This window comes from Prionailurus viverrinus, chromosome D1 (genome assembly GCF_022837055.1).
Source record: "Prionailurus viverrinus isolate Anna chromosome D1, UM_Priviv_1.0, whole genome shotgun sequence".
NCBI classification, from domain to species: Eukaryota; Metazoa; Chordata; class Mammalia; order Carnivora; family Felidae; genus Prionailurus; species Prionailurus viverrinus.
In genome coordinates, this window is record NC_062570.1 from 27,274,776 (window position 1) to 27,289,440 (window position 14,665).

The following is a 14,665-nucleotide window of genomic DNA, read 5'->3' on the forward strand; positions in this document are numbered from 1 at the left end:
CCCCCTCACATGGCACTGCCCACAGCTGTGGGTACGGACGTGTGTGAGAGTTGATTCCTTCCCACACTGCCATCTCCCCCAGGGATGAGACAGGACTGCAGCCCAGACAGAGAGAGAGAGGAGTGGCATGATCTACAGTCTTCACTGAGGGGCACAAAACGAAGCACTTAATGTCACCCCAGTCTTAATGGCACAGCTCTGGATTGGATTCAGGGTCCTGTTCTCTAAGTACAGGCTCTAGAGTCACTCCTCTCTGTGCTTGCTCCGAGTTGTCAGTGTGGGAGATTCACTGGCATCAGGACCTTTAAAATCCTCTGCCAGCTCACCTATACCCAGCTACCCAGTTCTCTGCCTGTGTTGGGGGTACTGGCAGTTGAGGTCCTCCCTGCTTTTTAGCCCAATTGAACTGGTAGCTATGGACATTCAGCATGCATATGAGACCCTCCGGGCTTGTTACCTCCAAAGAGGAGGTTGTCACAAATACAAAAGTACTTTTGTGACTACAGAACCTCTGGTAAACCCTGGTGTCCCCCAAATTCTTCCCAAGTGTCTCCTCTGTCTATTTTCCTTGAAACACGGAAGGATGGCTTTGAATGAGAAAAAAGGATGCATTAGCAAGCTGTAGGATTGTCTTTCCAGATCATTTACAAGCTAGGAATAGCTCGCGTCTCATATGTTTTGGGAAACACTTCTGGAGAAAGGGGTATGGAAAGAACGGCCTCTTCAATGCTTTTCCAAAAATGAGGAAAACTGCATCCCAGCATAATGGCATAATGGCCCTGGTAGAGCCTGACCTGGACAGGTGATGAATAATCCTATTTACTTCAAGCCTGTTGTAACATTTTTGATCATTGGTCTTTGCTTCTTTAAGTCCCAGAGTCAAAGTGCTGATTTTCAATAGCAGTTATGTCCCTATACGTTTTCCTTCTTTTTCCTTTGTAAGTCTCTGAAAGGAGAAGGATGGGGCCATTGGGCTCCATTCCCCATTCTCTCCTCTGGAATGTATTAATAGCTGCAGGCAGGAGATTTAACCAGCCCAGGGAAAGTCTTGAATGTCCTTGGAGCCCTCTGGTCTCATTTGGGAAGGCTCTGGAAGTTATTTTTTTTTTAATAGAATGAAATGCCCCTAAAGACAGCCCTTTGGAGAGAGAAGTCAGACAGTGATCTGCGGACTTTATCCTGCCCCATTTCAACAATAACAACAGCTGCTGGCTGGCTCACTGCTGGGTTGAGTCTGCATGGCTGCCCCCTCCTGGATTCACACTTACTGGGAGATGTGCCTTGCTAGTTAATTTCCAGGGTAGCACCTGCCACTTGCCGAGCAACCTCAAGGTGTCAGGCTTGTCTTAGTTATGCTTAAACCCAGTGCGTGCCCTTGCCCCTGGGACTAAGGGTCCCTGGTGTGTGGTGAAAGCCTTTAGGAGAATGGTAGATGAAAACAGTCCAAACAAAACAAACACCAACCAACCAGCAAAAATCCCAGAGGGGTATTTTGCCAATTCTGGATTCCCTACATTATCACGTTCTTTCCCAAAATATGTAATTACAACAGGATGGCAAACTCCAGCCCATTGGCTAAATCCTGCGCTGCTGTTTTCACATGGTCCACAAGCTAAGCATGATTTTAATGTTTTTTAAATGATAGAAAAAAAATGAAAAAAAAATTCATGACACTTGAAAACAGTTTGAAATTCAAATTTCAGTGTCCACAAATACTGGTTTATTGGAATGCAGTCATAGCCATTCATTTACATGATGGCTGTTCTTGTGCTATAAGGGCAGGGTTGAGTGAGCCTAAAATGTATTTACTATCTGGTCCTTTGCAGGCAACATTTGCTGACTCCTGAATTACAGTAAAGCAGCATTAGTTTGGAGTCTTCAAAATTTGGAATATGGGATTATTTAAACTCACTTGTGATTTTTACAAAATGAGAGGCTCAAAATAATTTCTTGGTGTGACTATAAAGGAAACTATATAAAACTTAAAATTCAAATATCTATGTTTGTCCTTAATTCTTTATCTAGCACTTACTCATTATTTAATCAGTCCTTAAGTAATTAAAGGACGTTTGTGTTTATGGTATTTTATATTGTAGGTCTATTGTGAATTTTAAGTTTTTAATTAACTTCTACTATTGGTCACTGATTATATCTTAGTTCATAACTGGAATTTTATAGAGTGTATATTATCAATTTATTATCTATACTAAGCTCTGGTATTCTCTAGGACCTCCTTCTAGAACCAGATTGGAAGAGACATAAGTGGTCATCTAATCTACTTACATTCCCATTTTGCAGAGAAGAAACAGAAATGCAGAGGTTTTAGTGATTTGCCCAAAGACACATAATTAGTGGTTAAATTTTTCCTAAAATACTATGATACCCCCCTGTATGAAGATAAAAAAGTTGTATTACTTTCAAATTTCACTGGCAATTCATACCTTTTCATTAAAATTGAGTGCTTGTTCTGGGTCAGGCAGTGTTCTAGAGGATCATTTTAGTTTAATTTTCATTCACTCCTCAGTAAATGATAGTCTCCATCTTTTGAGAGTGCTTGCTATGGGCTAAGCACTCTGCTGAACAGCTCACATACATGATTCCACTTTATCCTCATGACAGCCCTCTGAAAAAGGCATCCTACAGATAAAGAAATAGGATGAGAGAGGTGAGTTAGCTTGCTTCCGGTCGTTGGGTTAATAAGTAGTGGATACAGTGTTGGGGCACCTGGGAGGCTCAGTCAGTTGAGCACCGACTTCAGCTCAGGTCATGATTTCATAGTTTGTGATCTTGAGCCCCATGCTGGGCTCTGCACTAACAGTGTGGAGACTGCTTGGGATTCTCTCTCTCCTTTCTCCCTCAAATAAATAAACCTCTCCCCCCCCCCCAAAAAAAAATAAATAAACCTAAAAAATATTAAGTAGTGGAGACAGTGTTTTTAACCAAGGTCACATTCATAAGCTACCAATTAAATATATTATTTTCTGGTGATAATGTCCTGCGCTGAATTAATGTTCCTTTGTTTAGAACCAAGGATTAAATCATGGCATTACAGAGCTGGAAGGGATTCTAGGATTCATCTTTAAAGATCCCACAGAAGGGAATAAACAGCTTTCCCCAAAAGCCTGTTTGTAGCACTTAAACATAAACAGAGTTCTTTCTCTCTAAACAAAATAATACTCCTTTTGCCACAATTTATGTTCGTTTTCTATAATTTTGGCTATTTTGTAATAGCCACGGCCCTGTATTGCCCTATAACAGAGAGAGAGTTTCCTGGTCTTTATCTGTCACGCTACTGAGCATCCATCCCAGGAAGATTATGTTTGACTTTTGACATCACTTATGTGCTGACATTCCCCTAATATTCTCTTTGACATGCAAGTTTTTGTGTCTGCCACCTGTATGTACACAAGTATCCCTATGTATTTTTATTTGTCTAATTCTTTCTTAGTCCTAAATGTTCTTTCATAACCTTTGGAAATTCACCCACTATTTGGGAAACCACTAACTCATATTTTTGAAGCTCCTTTAAGTGCAATTTCCTTACTTCTGTGAAGTGCTAGCTACTTTGAATGCTTAACCTACCTTCATTTGGTTGTTCTGGTGTTTACAGTCACAGGTTCAATGGATGAGCTCTCAATCCTGTTATCTCTATCTCTGAGAACCAGATCTAGCACAAACTTTTGTGTGATGTTGACACTGACTTGCTTGCTGGCCAGATTTTAATGGATTTTAATATACCAAGAAGCAAACAAATAAAGCTTTTTTGTTTCTGCTGTTTGTATTTTCAGTGACTTAACTGCCGTGTTATTGGGTTCAATGTTGGGCACCCAAAATATAAGGTTGCCCAAGGTTTCATGTGCAGTGCGTCTGTGATTACAATCTGTGATTACTAGTGTAACTTGTGCGTTTTGAGTTTTACATGCCATAACAATGGACACCCTGTTGATAACAGAGGCTTAGATCATGCTCGCTTTACCACCTTATGGCCAGCAGGTGGCATTGTTGGAACTTCATATTTATCCTCTTTTACAACTTTCGGAGCAACTTCTTCAAACGTTAGAAATCTCTATCATGTCATAAAAGTTTGAGTCGGGAATTCTTCAAAATCGTACAAATAAGAATCTGAGTGTTTATTACATTTCTTACAACCAGCCACTAGAGAAGGTTGGAGGAGGTGTTGTGTGGTTGTCTTTAACATAACGCGTGCTTGTCTCCTTCCTTCTCTTTTCTCACCTTGATTCCCGGTCATCAGTCCAGTGTCTCTCAACTCAAATCATCAGGCAGTCTGGGAGAGCTGGCTGAGCTGAGATGTCTCCAGGGCTTGGGACCACCTTAATTGTGAGGGTGGTTGGGTTTCTGAACATCTGGTTAATTATTAATGTAAATGGTAGGTTTCCCCCAAATATTCATTATTGATTCTAACCACTAGATGGTAGTCTTGTCACATGTACCTTTTATTGCTGCTCCTAGAGGGTCTAAAATCTCTGTAAACAATGGGTCTAATTAACCACATCTGATCACACACACACACACACACACACACACACTCACACACACACACACACACGTGTGTGTGTGTGTGTGTGTGAGTGTGTGTATAGTATTAACTTGCAATACTGTACCCTTTCTCCCTGTTTTAGAGGGAAGGAAAGAGAGATGAAGGAAAGAAACCAGGATCTTCCGATGCAGGGTAATTTCTCAGGGCAGATAAGATGCTTATTCAAGTTCTTTATTTCAAGGGACTTGATGTAAAAACTATCCACTGTGTAGAAATATGTTCACAATGAGTTGGAATTTGAAGCGCTAAGAACGGTAAGCATACATCAGTGTTTGTTTCTATCACCATCATCATCATTGTCATCATCATCATCACCATCATATATTCCCATCTGGCCTGGCAGAATAACTGTAGGAGTGGGAGTGGGAGTGGGAAAGAGGGTTCTTGAATTGGGTGGGAGAGGAGATCTTTAAGGCCTCATCCATTCTAGTTTTCAAGTATTCTCAGAGGAAATGAGCATTCTTTTGATTCTGGATTTAAAAAAAAATCCAGTTTTTTTTTCTTTTAGACATCTAGGCCTAGAACAAATTGTGCAGGTGTCCACTGATGATGCTTCCTGAGGTTATAGGACTTGTTTCTTTCTCTTTTTTTTAATAAAAAACTTTATTTTTTAAAAATTTATTTATTTTAAGAGAGAAAGAGAGAGAGAGAAATGGAAAGAGAGGCAGAGAGAGAAGGAGAGAGAGAATCCCAGGCAGGCTCCAAGCTGTCAGCACAGAGCCTGATGTGGGGCTTGAACTCACCAGCCGTGAGGTCATGACCTGAGCTGAAATCAAGAGTCAGATACTTAACCGACTGAGCCACCCAGGCACCCCTCTTTCTTTCTTTCTTTTTTTTTTTAAAGAACATTCTTTTTTGTAGTCTGCTCTGTCTGGAGTCTCATCAAATTCATTGGCACTACAGAATTTTGAAGAGGGACACAGACATTAGAGGAGGAGATCCTTTTTCTAACTTCTCACTTTACAGATAGGGAAATTGAGATCTGCAAGGAGGTCATTTTCCCGGAGTCACACCCCGGTTGACAGGAGATTCAGGGCTAGAATGTGGAACCCAGCCCTGCATTCATTCCATGTCACATCTAATCCCACTGTCCCCCCTGCTGCTCTATAGCAAAACCCAGGGTTTGTGTGACATGTGTAACCTGCTCACAACCATGCTCTCTCTCTTTTTAAAGTTCTTAGTTTATTAATCCTCTTACGAAAAAGTCTGCACAATCACCACAGATAAAGTCACTGCAGAATCTTTACTCCTTCTGCTGTCCAATCTCCAGTTCACTTTTTGCCAGTGCCAGCACTGACTTTTGCAGGCCCCTGACTTTTGTCATTCTGTTCTTGCATTCCTTTTGCTGTTTTCTTGCGTCTTTTTTATTTTTTAATTTTTTTAACGTTTATTTATTTTTGAGACAGAGAGAGAGCATGAACAGGGGAGGGGCAGAGAGAGAGGGAGACACAGAATCCGAAGCAGCCTCCAGGCTCTGAGCTGTCAGCACAGAGCCCAACGTGGGGCTCGAACTCACGGACCGCGAGATCATGACCTGAGCTGAAGTCGGATGCTTAACTGACTGAGCCACCCAGGCGCCCCTCTTGAGTCTTTTTAAAAAATTCTTTTAACATTTATTTATTTTTGAGAGATAGAGTGTGAGCGGGGGAGGGGCAGAGAGAGAGGGAGCCACAGAATCTGAAGCAGGCCCCAGGCTCCGAGCTGTCAGCACAGACCCCGACGAGGGACTCGAACTCACAAACCGTGAGATCATGACCTGACCTGAAGTCAGATGCTTAGCCGACTGAGCCACCCAGGAGCCCCAAGTCTTTTTCTTCTCATACAGGCCATGTCCTGCAAGTCTGTGTTTGGGTTCATTTTTCTTTGCATACTCCAAGGAATCCTAAATCATGCCAAAGCCCATTGTCTTGCCACCACCAAAATGGGTTCTGAATTCAAATACAAAGGTGACACCTGGTGTGGTCTTGTACATTTTGGCTTGTTTTTCCTGAATTTCTGTCTTAGGTACTAATACCTTTCTGGGGTGACAGACATCAAAGACCATTTGTTTCCGTTGTGAAGTAGTCAGTTGGCCATGAATTCCTGGTCTGGATAGTTACTGTTTGGTTTATGATGGTGCCCAAGCTTCAAGCCATGCTGTCGCTCTCCTAGACACACAGACACACAGACACATACAAGAACCTTTGCATTTGGGAAAGTGAATCTTGCAGGTTTGGAGTGTAAGGTCTTGCCCAGGTGTGGCAGGCGATGAAGCTGGGACAGTTAGCTGGGCCAGTAAGCTGGGCCAGTATGTGAGGGCATGTATTTGTTACCCTGGGTGCTGAGGAGCTTTCTTCCAGAGGCAATGAAGACTCATTAAAGACTTAAGCAGGGAAGTAACTGACGGCGTTTGTCTTTTAGAAGGACAGCTCTAGCAATTATATAGACTGAGGACCACGTGAAGGGAGGGGCTGGAAAAAGGGAGACCTGTTAGAACAAGCTTTCCAGAGATGGTGAGGGCCCTGGACTACGGATGTGGTGGTGGTGATGGAGAGGAGTACGCAGGGTCCATGGGGTGATGGGTGCAGAGGCTCAGCGGGGCGAAGGTAGCAAGGCTGACTAGTTGAGGGCTGAGGTGAACAGAGATGCCACTGGCCAAGTTGGGGAAAACAGGAAGAAGAAGGTGTGCGCATGTGTGTATGTTGTAGAGGGTATGTTCAGAAGAGGGACTAATGAGTTTGTTTTTAGGCCTGTTTAGGACCCCCTGGTATGTCACTGGAAGCTCAGCAGTCACGGGGACTACGAATGCGGAATTCAGAGCCAAATGCTAAGATGTGTAGTTAGAGCTGTAAGAATGCAGTCTGCTGGATGAATATATGTAAAATTTGGGGTTTTCTTTAAATTTCTACTCATCTTTCCAGTTTCCCCATTCCCCCACTTTTCTCTTTTCACACTTTTGAGAGCACAGGTGAGATTTGTCGGTCCAGTCACTGCTCCTGTTGTCTCTTCTCTTCCCACCTCTGGGACCTTTCCAGAAGCAATAGGCACCCTTTATGTGCCTTTATGAAATGCAGTGATTTCCACCCAGTGGAGCTCTGTGGTCTACAAGTGTCTTCCAGTTGGTCTGTTGGCTGATTCACCCTGTCAGGGTGGGATGTCCTGATGGGAAAGAGGAGATTCCCGGGTGAGAGAAAGAGAGGAGAAAGGGAGAAATCTTTACCGGGGGTAACTTGATGTTTAGAGTCTCATCAACCACAGCTTGAAAGTATTGGACAAGTTGCAGGGCTGCTCCAGCCAGTTTGGCTAAGAAGTGACATTACTGGTTACTGTATCCCATCACCTCTCAGCTCTCAATGGTGACAAAGGAGGCTGCACCGAGCTGTAGGGAGCAGGGACAAGGGCAGGGAAAACACAGCAAGCCTTTATGAAGGAGATAACATCTATCTTCTCAGCAGAGCATTGGAACCCAAGGTGGGAGACAATTGGGGTCTGCTGGGTGCCTTGGGTTCTGCTCTGGGATCCACACTCAAGTGGGAGGTGGGTCTGGGCCAGGATAGCCAGAAGCAGCTTTTCTTCTACCACTGATCTGGGTCAAAGTCTAGTTTGATGTTATTCTGTAGTTAAATACCAGAGTTTTCTGCCCTTTAATTTCTGATGTTCCTGAGGATCAGAGAAAGCTCATGCCTATAAGCCTCATGTGTATTCGGTTGTGGACACTCTATTGAAAATCTTTTCTGCCACTCTGGGCTCACTGCTCTCACCTTGTCCATGATGATATCTGTTGCTCATCTCCCATTGCCCACCCACTTCACTTCCAGAGTGAAACAGAGGCATGAAACCTGACATGAGGCAATGCACATCGACTAAGTTAGTAAGAGATAGGGAAAGATGAGGTAGGCATTCCACATGATTTTGTAAATGAGAAACCAGATAAAAATTTGTGGGCAGTAGCTTATGAGGTGGAAATCCTTCCATCCTGGGAGATTTAGTAAGAACCCTCCCAACCTATTGGGTCCAGTAAGAGGCGTGATGGATGACAGACAGGTGGAGAGATGGAATCTGTTGCTGTGCAGGTGGTTTGTTCAACCTTAGTGGTGACCTTGCCTAGGAAGGTCTTTTTGAGAACTCTTGTTCCCTCTTCAAGAACCTCCCTTGTTGGTCCTGTCTGAAATTCCACCATCACAACTGCATTTTGAACAAGACTTTGATACTTTAAAGGTGTAAATATATGTGAATGGGAAGCACTTTGAAACTGTTATCAGTTGTTTTCACCTGAGTGTGAATTAAGATGCAGGCAGCAGCAAATTTTGAGGAAAGGAATTGAAGATGTATGAGAAGAATTAGAGAGAGGGCAGAAAGCAGAGCAGGGGCTGGGTGGGGTGGGGAAGACAGGGAGTGTAGCAGGTGGAGGGGAGGGGGCTAGAATGCTTGGAAGAGACAAGAGTGGAGGAGCACAGCGCAGATGGGAAGGGTTGGCTGTCCTGGGTTTCCAAAAGCTATGTACCTACCCCCTAATTTTACCTACATGAAGAGAGAAAGAGCTTACAGCTCACTGCATGTTTTTTTTTTGTTTTTTTTTGGTTTTTTTGTTTTTTTTTTTTGGCAGAACAAATCAGAGAAATTGCAAACTCCGGAAGTGAGACCTATATCATACTTTCTAATTACAAGAGTCCCACGTAATGCTATTTACTCTGTGGGCTCATTGTGTTCTTACTGATGATAATAAGAATATTACTCCATTTTCATGAGTAAGGAATTCAAAGTTCCTGGAGACTGGGCCATTTAACTAGCATCCCCAAATAACCCAACATCAAACAGAGCTGGGGCTAAGCCCTGGCTTGAAGATCTGCAATTTTGTGCAGTCAGCTTGACTGTTCCATGCTCCTGATTTCTCAGTCATATAAGGGCTGGTGTTTTAGGCTCAGGTCCTGGAGCAACTATATTTGATTTTCAAGTATTTTAACAACATGTGTGAGAAGAGGCTTCTTCCTGTTTGGGCATGGGCAGGGCTTGGTTGGTATAGTTCAGGAGCTAGGTAATGGGCTTCTGAGAGTACAAATCTGCCAAAGTTATGGGCCAAGTTTCAAGTGTGTGTACATTCCTGGTACTTTTCTAGGGATGAGGTTTCACAGTGTTTATAACATCTCCATAGCCTCCAAATGGTGAAGATTCACTACATTAGAGCAAACTGTGATCTTATAAATCCTATTTAGACTAGCTTGTGAGCAAGCATTCAAAGAGTGTGAGGGGTGTGGGTATGGAAGGAAGATGAGGAAAGAACTGCGTGCTGGGGGTATACGACAGGCCAGAAGGGGTGTGCCCACGTTGGGAGTGAGGAAAATGGCACTGTCTTGCCAGAAGAGAGGCAGCTGAGTGAGGTAGAGAGGAAACATTCTGGGCTGGGACTTAATACCAGGTGAGTGTTCCAGTCTTCCTCTTGCTACTTACTAATCAGATGACCTTTGTCTATCCCCCTAACCTCTTTAAGTCTTAGTTTTAATTGCCCAAAGTGGAGATGCCAGTAATTCCTGTCCTACCATTTTCCCTCCCCAAGTGTTTCTGTGAAGATGAAGTCCGATCATATGTAGGAACTCGTTTTATAAATCACACACTCTTTTGTGTATGTCAAGTAAATTTTTTAAGAAGGAAAATGTGCCTAGGGAAGAAAACATAGTCACCTGGGAGGAATGATGCATTTTGTTTTGGATCCTTGTCTAACATACTAAAGTTCAGGGGTGGTGCTTTCCTGCTGATGGTGGCTGGTGGCCTGAGGCTCAAGTTCAAGTGCCCAGTTTGAAGCTACTATTTTGGGTGCTGATGGTGACAGGAAAAGAGTATACTGGGAGGAGCAGAGGGGATAGACAATAGTTTGGCAGAAAAAACTTCTTTCTAAATCCCCAGACAGGAGTGGAGGATTTAGTATTCATTTCTTCTCCCTTCTAGTTTTTTCTCCTCCACCAGCCTGAGCGCTAGTTATCTCTTGAACAGCCAAGTGCTCCAAAGTAATTTACATGTGTGTGTGTGTGTGTGTGTGTGTGTAAATCTATAAAATGAATGATTAAATTGGGAAGCCTGAGATCCAAGGGTAGCAGCTGTTTTTCAAACTGTGTAAGGGGGAGATTCAGGGTATAAGCAGGAGGCAGCAGGGAACCATGGTTTGATGAGTTTCCTCAAGCCAAGTCAGGACCCTTTGTTCTCACCTCCTAGCATCCAAGAGAACAAATACAGGACTTAAGTGCCAGAGGGATTTCTATGAAATACTTTGCCCCAGAGAACCAAACAGAGTGGGTGGCTGAGAGGGAAAAAAATAGAGTTAAGTATTTCCTCTGAGCAAAGAAGAATGGACCCAGGCCCAGGGTTATAATTCATGGGGTCTCAGATGAATCTCCAGCTGCTTCAGCTGTCTCCACATCTGGGAGAAGAGTGGCCAAGGAATCCAGCACTGGTGGAAGCCAGTGGATGATGCAGCTCAGTGGCTTAACACTCCTTGAATCTTCCAAGAAGCTTCCTCAAACCCGCGCCTTTTCTAGATGTCGTGTGCTTTGCCCATTTCTATGGTGCAGTTTCCATGAAGAGCACATTGAATACATCTGGGGCTTTTAGAGATCTGTGACAAAGAATGATGAATCTAATTTAAGCCTAAGTTAAGTTCTAACATGGTAGACCAATGAGTCCTAACATGGGTAGACCCCATTTGAACGATGGGGAGACCTCTGTCAGTCACTTCCCTCCTCATTAAAATATTGCCTAGACCATAGAGATCATTTCTTATTTTTTCACCTACGCATTCCCTTTTTTCCTTAATGTTTTTTTTCCTGTTTGGGGAGATCCTCCAGGATGCTTGATTTTCCAGGTAGGCGGAAGTCATTCTTGGTTCTCATGTTGAAAAAAGTCACAATCTGAGAGAAATGAAGTCTAAGTCTCCAAACTGAATCATTGTGGCTGCCTCCTTTTGTACTCTGTGCATCCTCCTCTGTGCTCCTCTGTGTCCTCTGTGCTCCTCTGTGTCCTCTGTGCTCCTACCTGGAGCCTCCTGCATCCACCTGGCTCAGCCTATCAGTCAACACCTGCTTTGGGTGTTGTCATGGAAGAGGACATGAAAGAAAAGGAAGCCCTGGTTTTGGTGAGTTTCTGCTCTAGTCTGTTGTGGCCATAGCCCAGTTCAGGAAAAGTGTTGAACATTTAATCAGAAAAGGCAAGTTCAAACAGAATATTATTAAAAAAAATTTTTAAATGTTTATTTATTTTTGAGAGAGAGAGAGAAAGAGAGAGAGAGAGAGAGAATGAGCGGGAGAGGGGCAGAGAGAGACAAAGACACAGAATCTGAAGCAAGCTCCAGGTTCTGAGCTGTCAGCACACAGCCCGATGTGGGGCTTGAACTCACAGGCTGTGAGACCATGGCCTGAGCCAAAGTCAGATGCTTAACTGACTGAGCCACCCAGGTACCCACAAACGGAATATTCTTATGTTAGAAATGGAATAAGCATACACTGAAGGAATTGAGAAACAAGGAACAAAGCTGTGCTGTGTGAGTTAAGTGAAGTGCTTTCACATAGGAGGTGAAAGTTAAATCCATAGGCATAGAGGAGGCTGAGAGGGCATCCTATATGGAAGAAATGGTTTACACAAAGCTATGCATGTTGTAAGAACAGCTTCTGGGCAGAAGAAGCCAAGTTAGAGCCAGGTTTTCATGTAAAGGGTAGGGAGAAACAAGTTTATGACATGAGCAAAGCAGCTGGCTGGGAGCCTTAGATAAGCAACCATCCCTCTGGACTTCAGCTGCCTCAACTAGGAAATGAGTGGGCTAGGTGACTAGGCTACTGGGCTGAGCTTTCCATCAGAGAGTTGAAGAGAGTTAATAATCATGGGAGCAGTGTGTCAGGCACTCCAAACTCTCCTAAAAGCTAGTCTTATCCCCATTTTAGAGATGAAGTATCTTTTTTTAAGTTTATTTATTTATTTTGAGAGAGAATGAGAGAGAGAGAGAGAGAGAGAGAGAGAGAGAGAGAGAGAGAGAGAGAGAAGGGGAGGGGCAGACAGAGAATGAGAGAAAGACAATCTCAAGCAGGATCTGCATTGCCTGATGTGTGGTTTGAACCCACAAACCATGAGACATGACCTGAGCTGGAGTCAAGAGTCAGAGGCTCAACTGAATCACCCAGGTGCCCCCAGAGATGAAGTACCTTGTTCAGAGTTTCATAGACTATGAGTGACCAAGCTGGGATTAGAAGTGAGTCGATTTATCCACTCACTATGAATGGAGAGCTCCTATTTGCCATGTACTGTGCCAGGCCTTGGGGGATATAATAGGGAATGAAACAGACAAGATCCCACTTTCGTTCTAGTTGGGGTGAGAAAGTTAAGATCCAAGTGAATAAAACAGGTTTAAATAGAATTAAATTCCATGGAAAAAATAAAACATGGAATCATGGTCATGATTTGGGGCTTCTTAGATCAGGTGGCCTAAGAAGTCCCCTCTCAGGAGGCAGCACCTGGCTGGAGACCTGAAGGGCAGGGAGAGGTCGGCCTAGTTGGCAAAAGGCATAACTGGCCAAGCTGAAGTATTTAGATTTGACACCATGGACTACACTCCCAGTCTTTCTTTGGGGGGAAGGAGTTGTTTTTTGCTTTTTATTTCTCAAAGATCTTAAGATGGTGGAGGGGGACTCCTGGGTGGCTCAGCTGGCTAAGTGTCCGACTTTTGGTTTCACCTCAGGTCATGATCTCACGGTTTGTGGGTTCGAGCCCTGCATCAGCCTCCACACTGACAGCTTGGGACCTGCTTGAGATCCTCTCTCTCCCTCTCTCTCTCTGCCCCTCCCCCACTAGCTCGCTCTCTATGTCTCTCAAAAATAAATAAAGATTAAATAAAAAAGAAGATGGTGGGGGCGCCTGGGTGGCGCAGTCGGTTAAGCGTCTGACTTCAGCCAGGTCACGATCTCGCGGTCCGGGAGTTCGAGCCCCGCGTCGGGCTCTGGGCTGATGGCTCAGAGCCTGGAGCCTGTTTCCGATTCTGTGTCTCCCTCTCTCTCTGCCCCTCCCCCGTTCATGCTCTGTCTCTCTCTGTCCCAAAAATAAATAAACGTTGAAAAAAAAAAAAAAAAAAAAGAAGATGGTGGAGGACAGGCAGAAGCCAGAGGGAGGCAACAGCAGTGTCCTAATGTGAGGTGGGGTGGTCGAAGTGACATTGGAGGTTTCTGGGCAGAGCTAGGAGAGGTTGTTCCCATTAGCTTCCATCCCTTCCCTGTTAGGAATATCAGAAGACTTCAAAAGGTGATGATGGCAGTTATCTTGGAGGGCCAAGGAAGGCTTGATAATAATAATAATGGCTAATGAGAATATTAGTTATTAAATAACATTTAAGAATCATTTTTTTATGTACCAAGCACGTCTGAACACTTTTTAAGCATTAACTTATTTAATCTTCATAGTAACGATAGAGATGGGTAGTATTATTATCCTAACTTTAATAATGAAGAAGCTGAGGCTTCGGGAGTTCCAGTCACATAGTCACATACCTGAGATTGCACAACTGAGGTTGGCGGAGCAAGGTTGCACGTCTGGGTCCTCTGAGCCTAGACTTTCAATCATCATGCAATGTTGCCTTCCATAGGTGTCAAACTGTCATGTAATATTTGATCTGGAAGTGATCTTAGATATCATATAGACCAGAGATTTCTAATGCGGTCCTTTAAGAGAAGACCTCTGGTCTAGGGGAATCCCTCCTCTTTTGACAGATGGGAAAATTAAGAGTCAGAGTATCAGATTAGTGATGGAAATGGAGGGTTGATGCTGAATTCTGCCTTCTACTCGAATGCTGTTTGTAATCTATTTCAGCATATCCCTAGATACACGAACCTGGTGGAAGTGACTGGACAGAACTGTAGCCTCCAAGAGGGGACAGATAAGCATTAAGGAAGATAACGCACATGAGATTCTTGGTGTGGTGCTCAGCACAGAGTGAGTGCTCAATGCATGCCAGTGCTTTGAGAAAGTCCACATGGCTGGTTTCTGTGCCCAGTGGTGAGAACAGTTGGACCATGGTTGGGGAAGAGGAAGCAAGACACACAGGTGGAGAAGGGCTTCCCCTCCTTGAGCCTGCCATCTTGATTGACATGGCACAGCCCT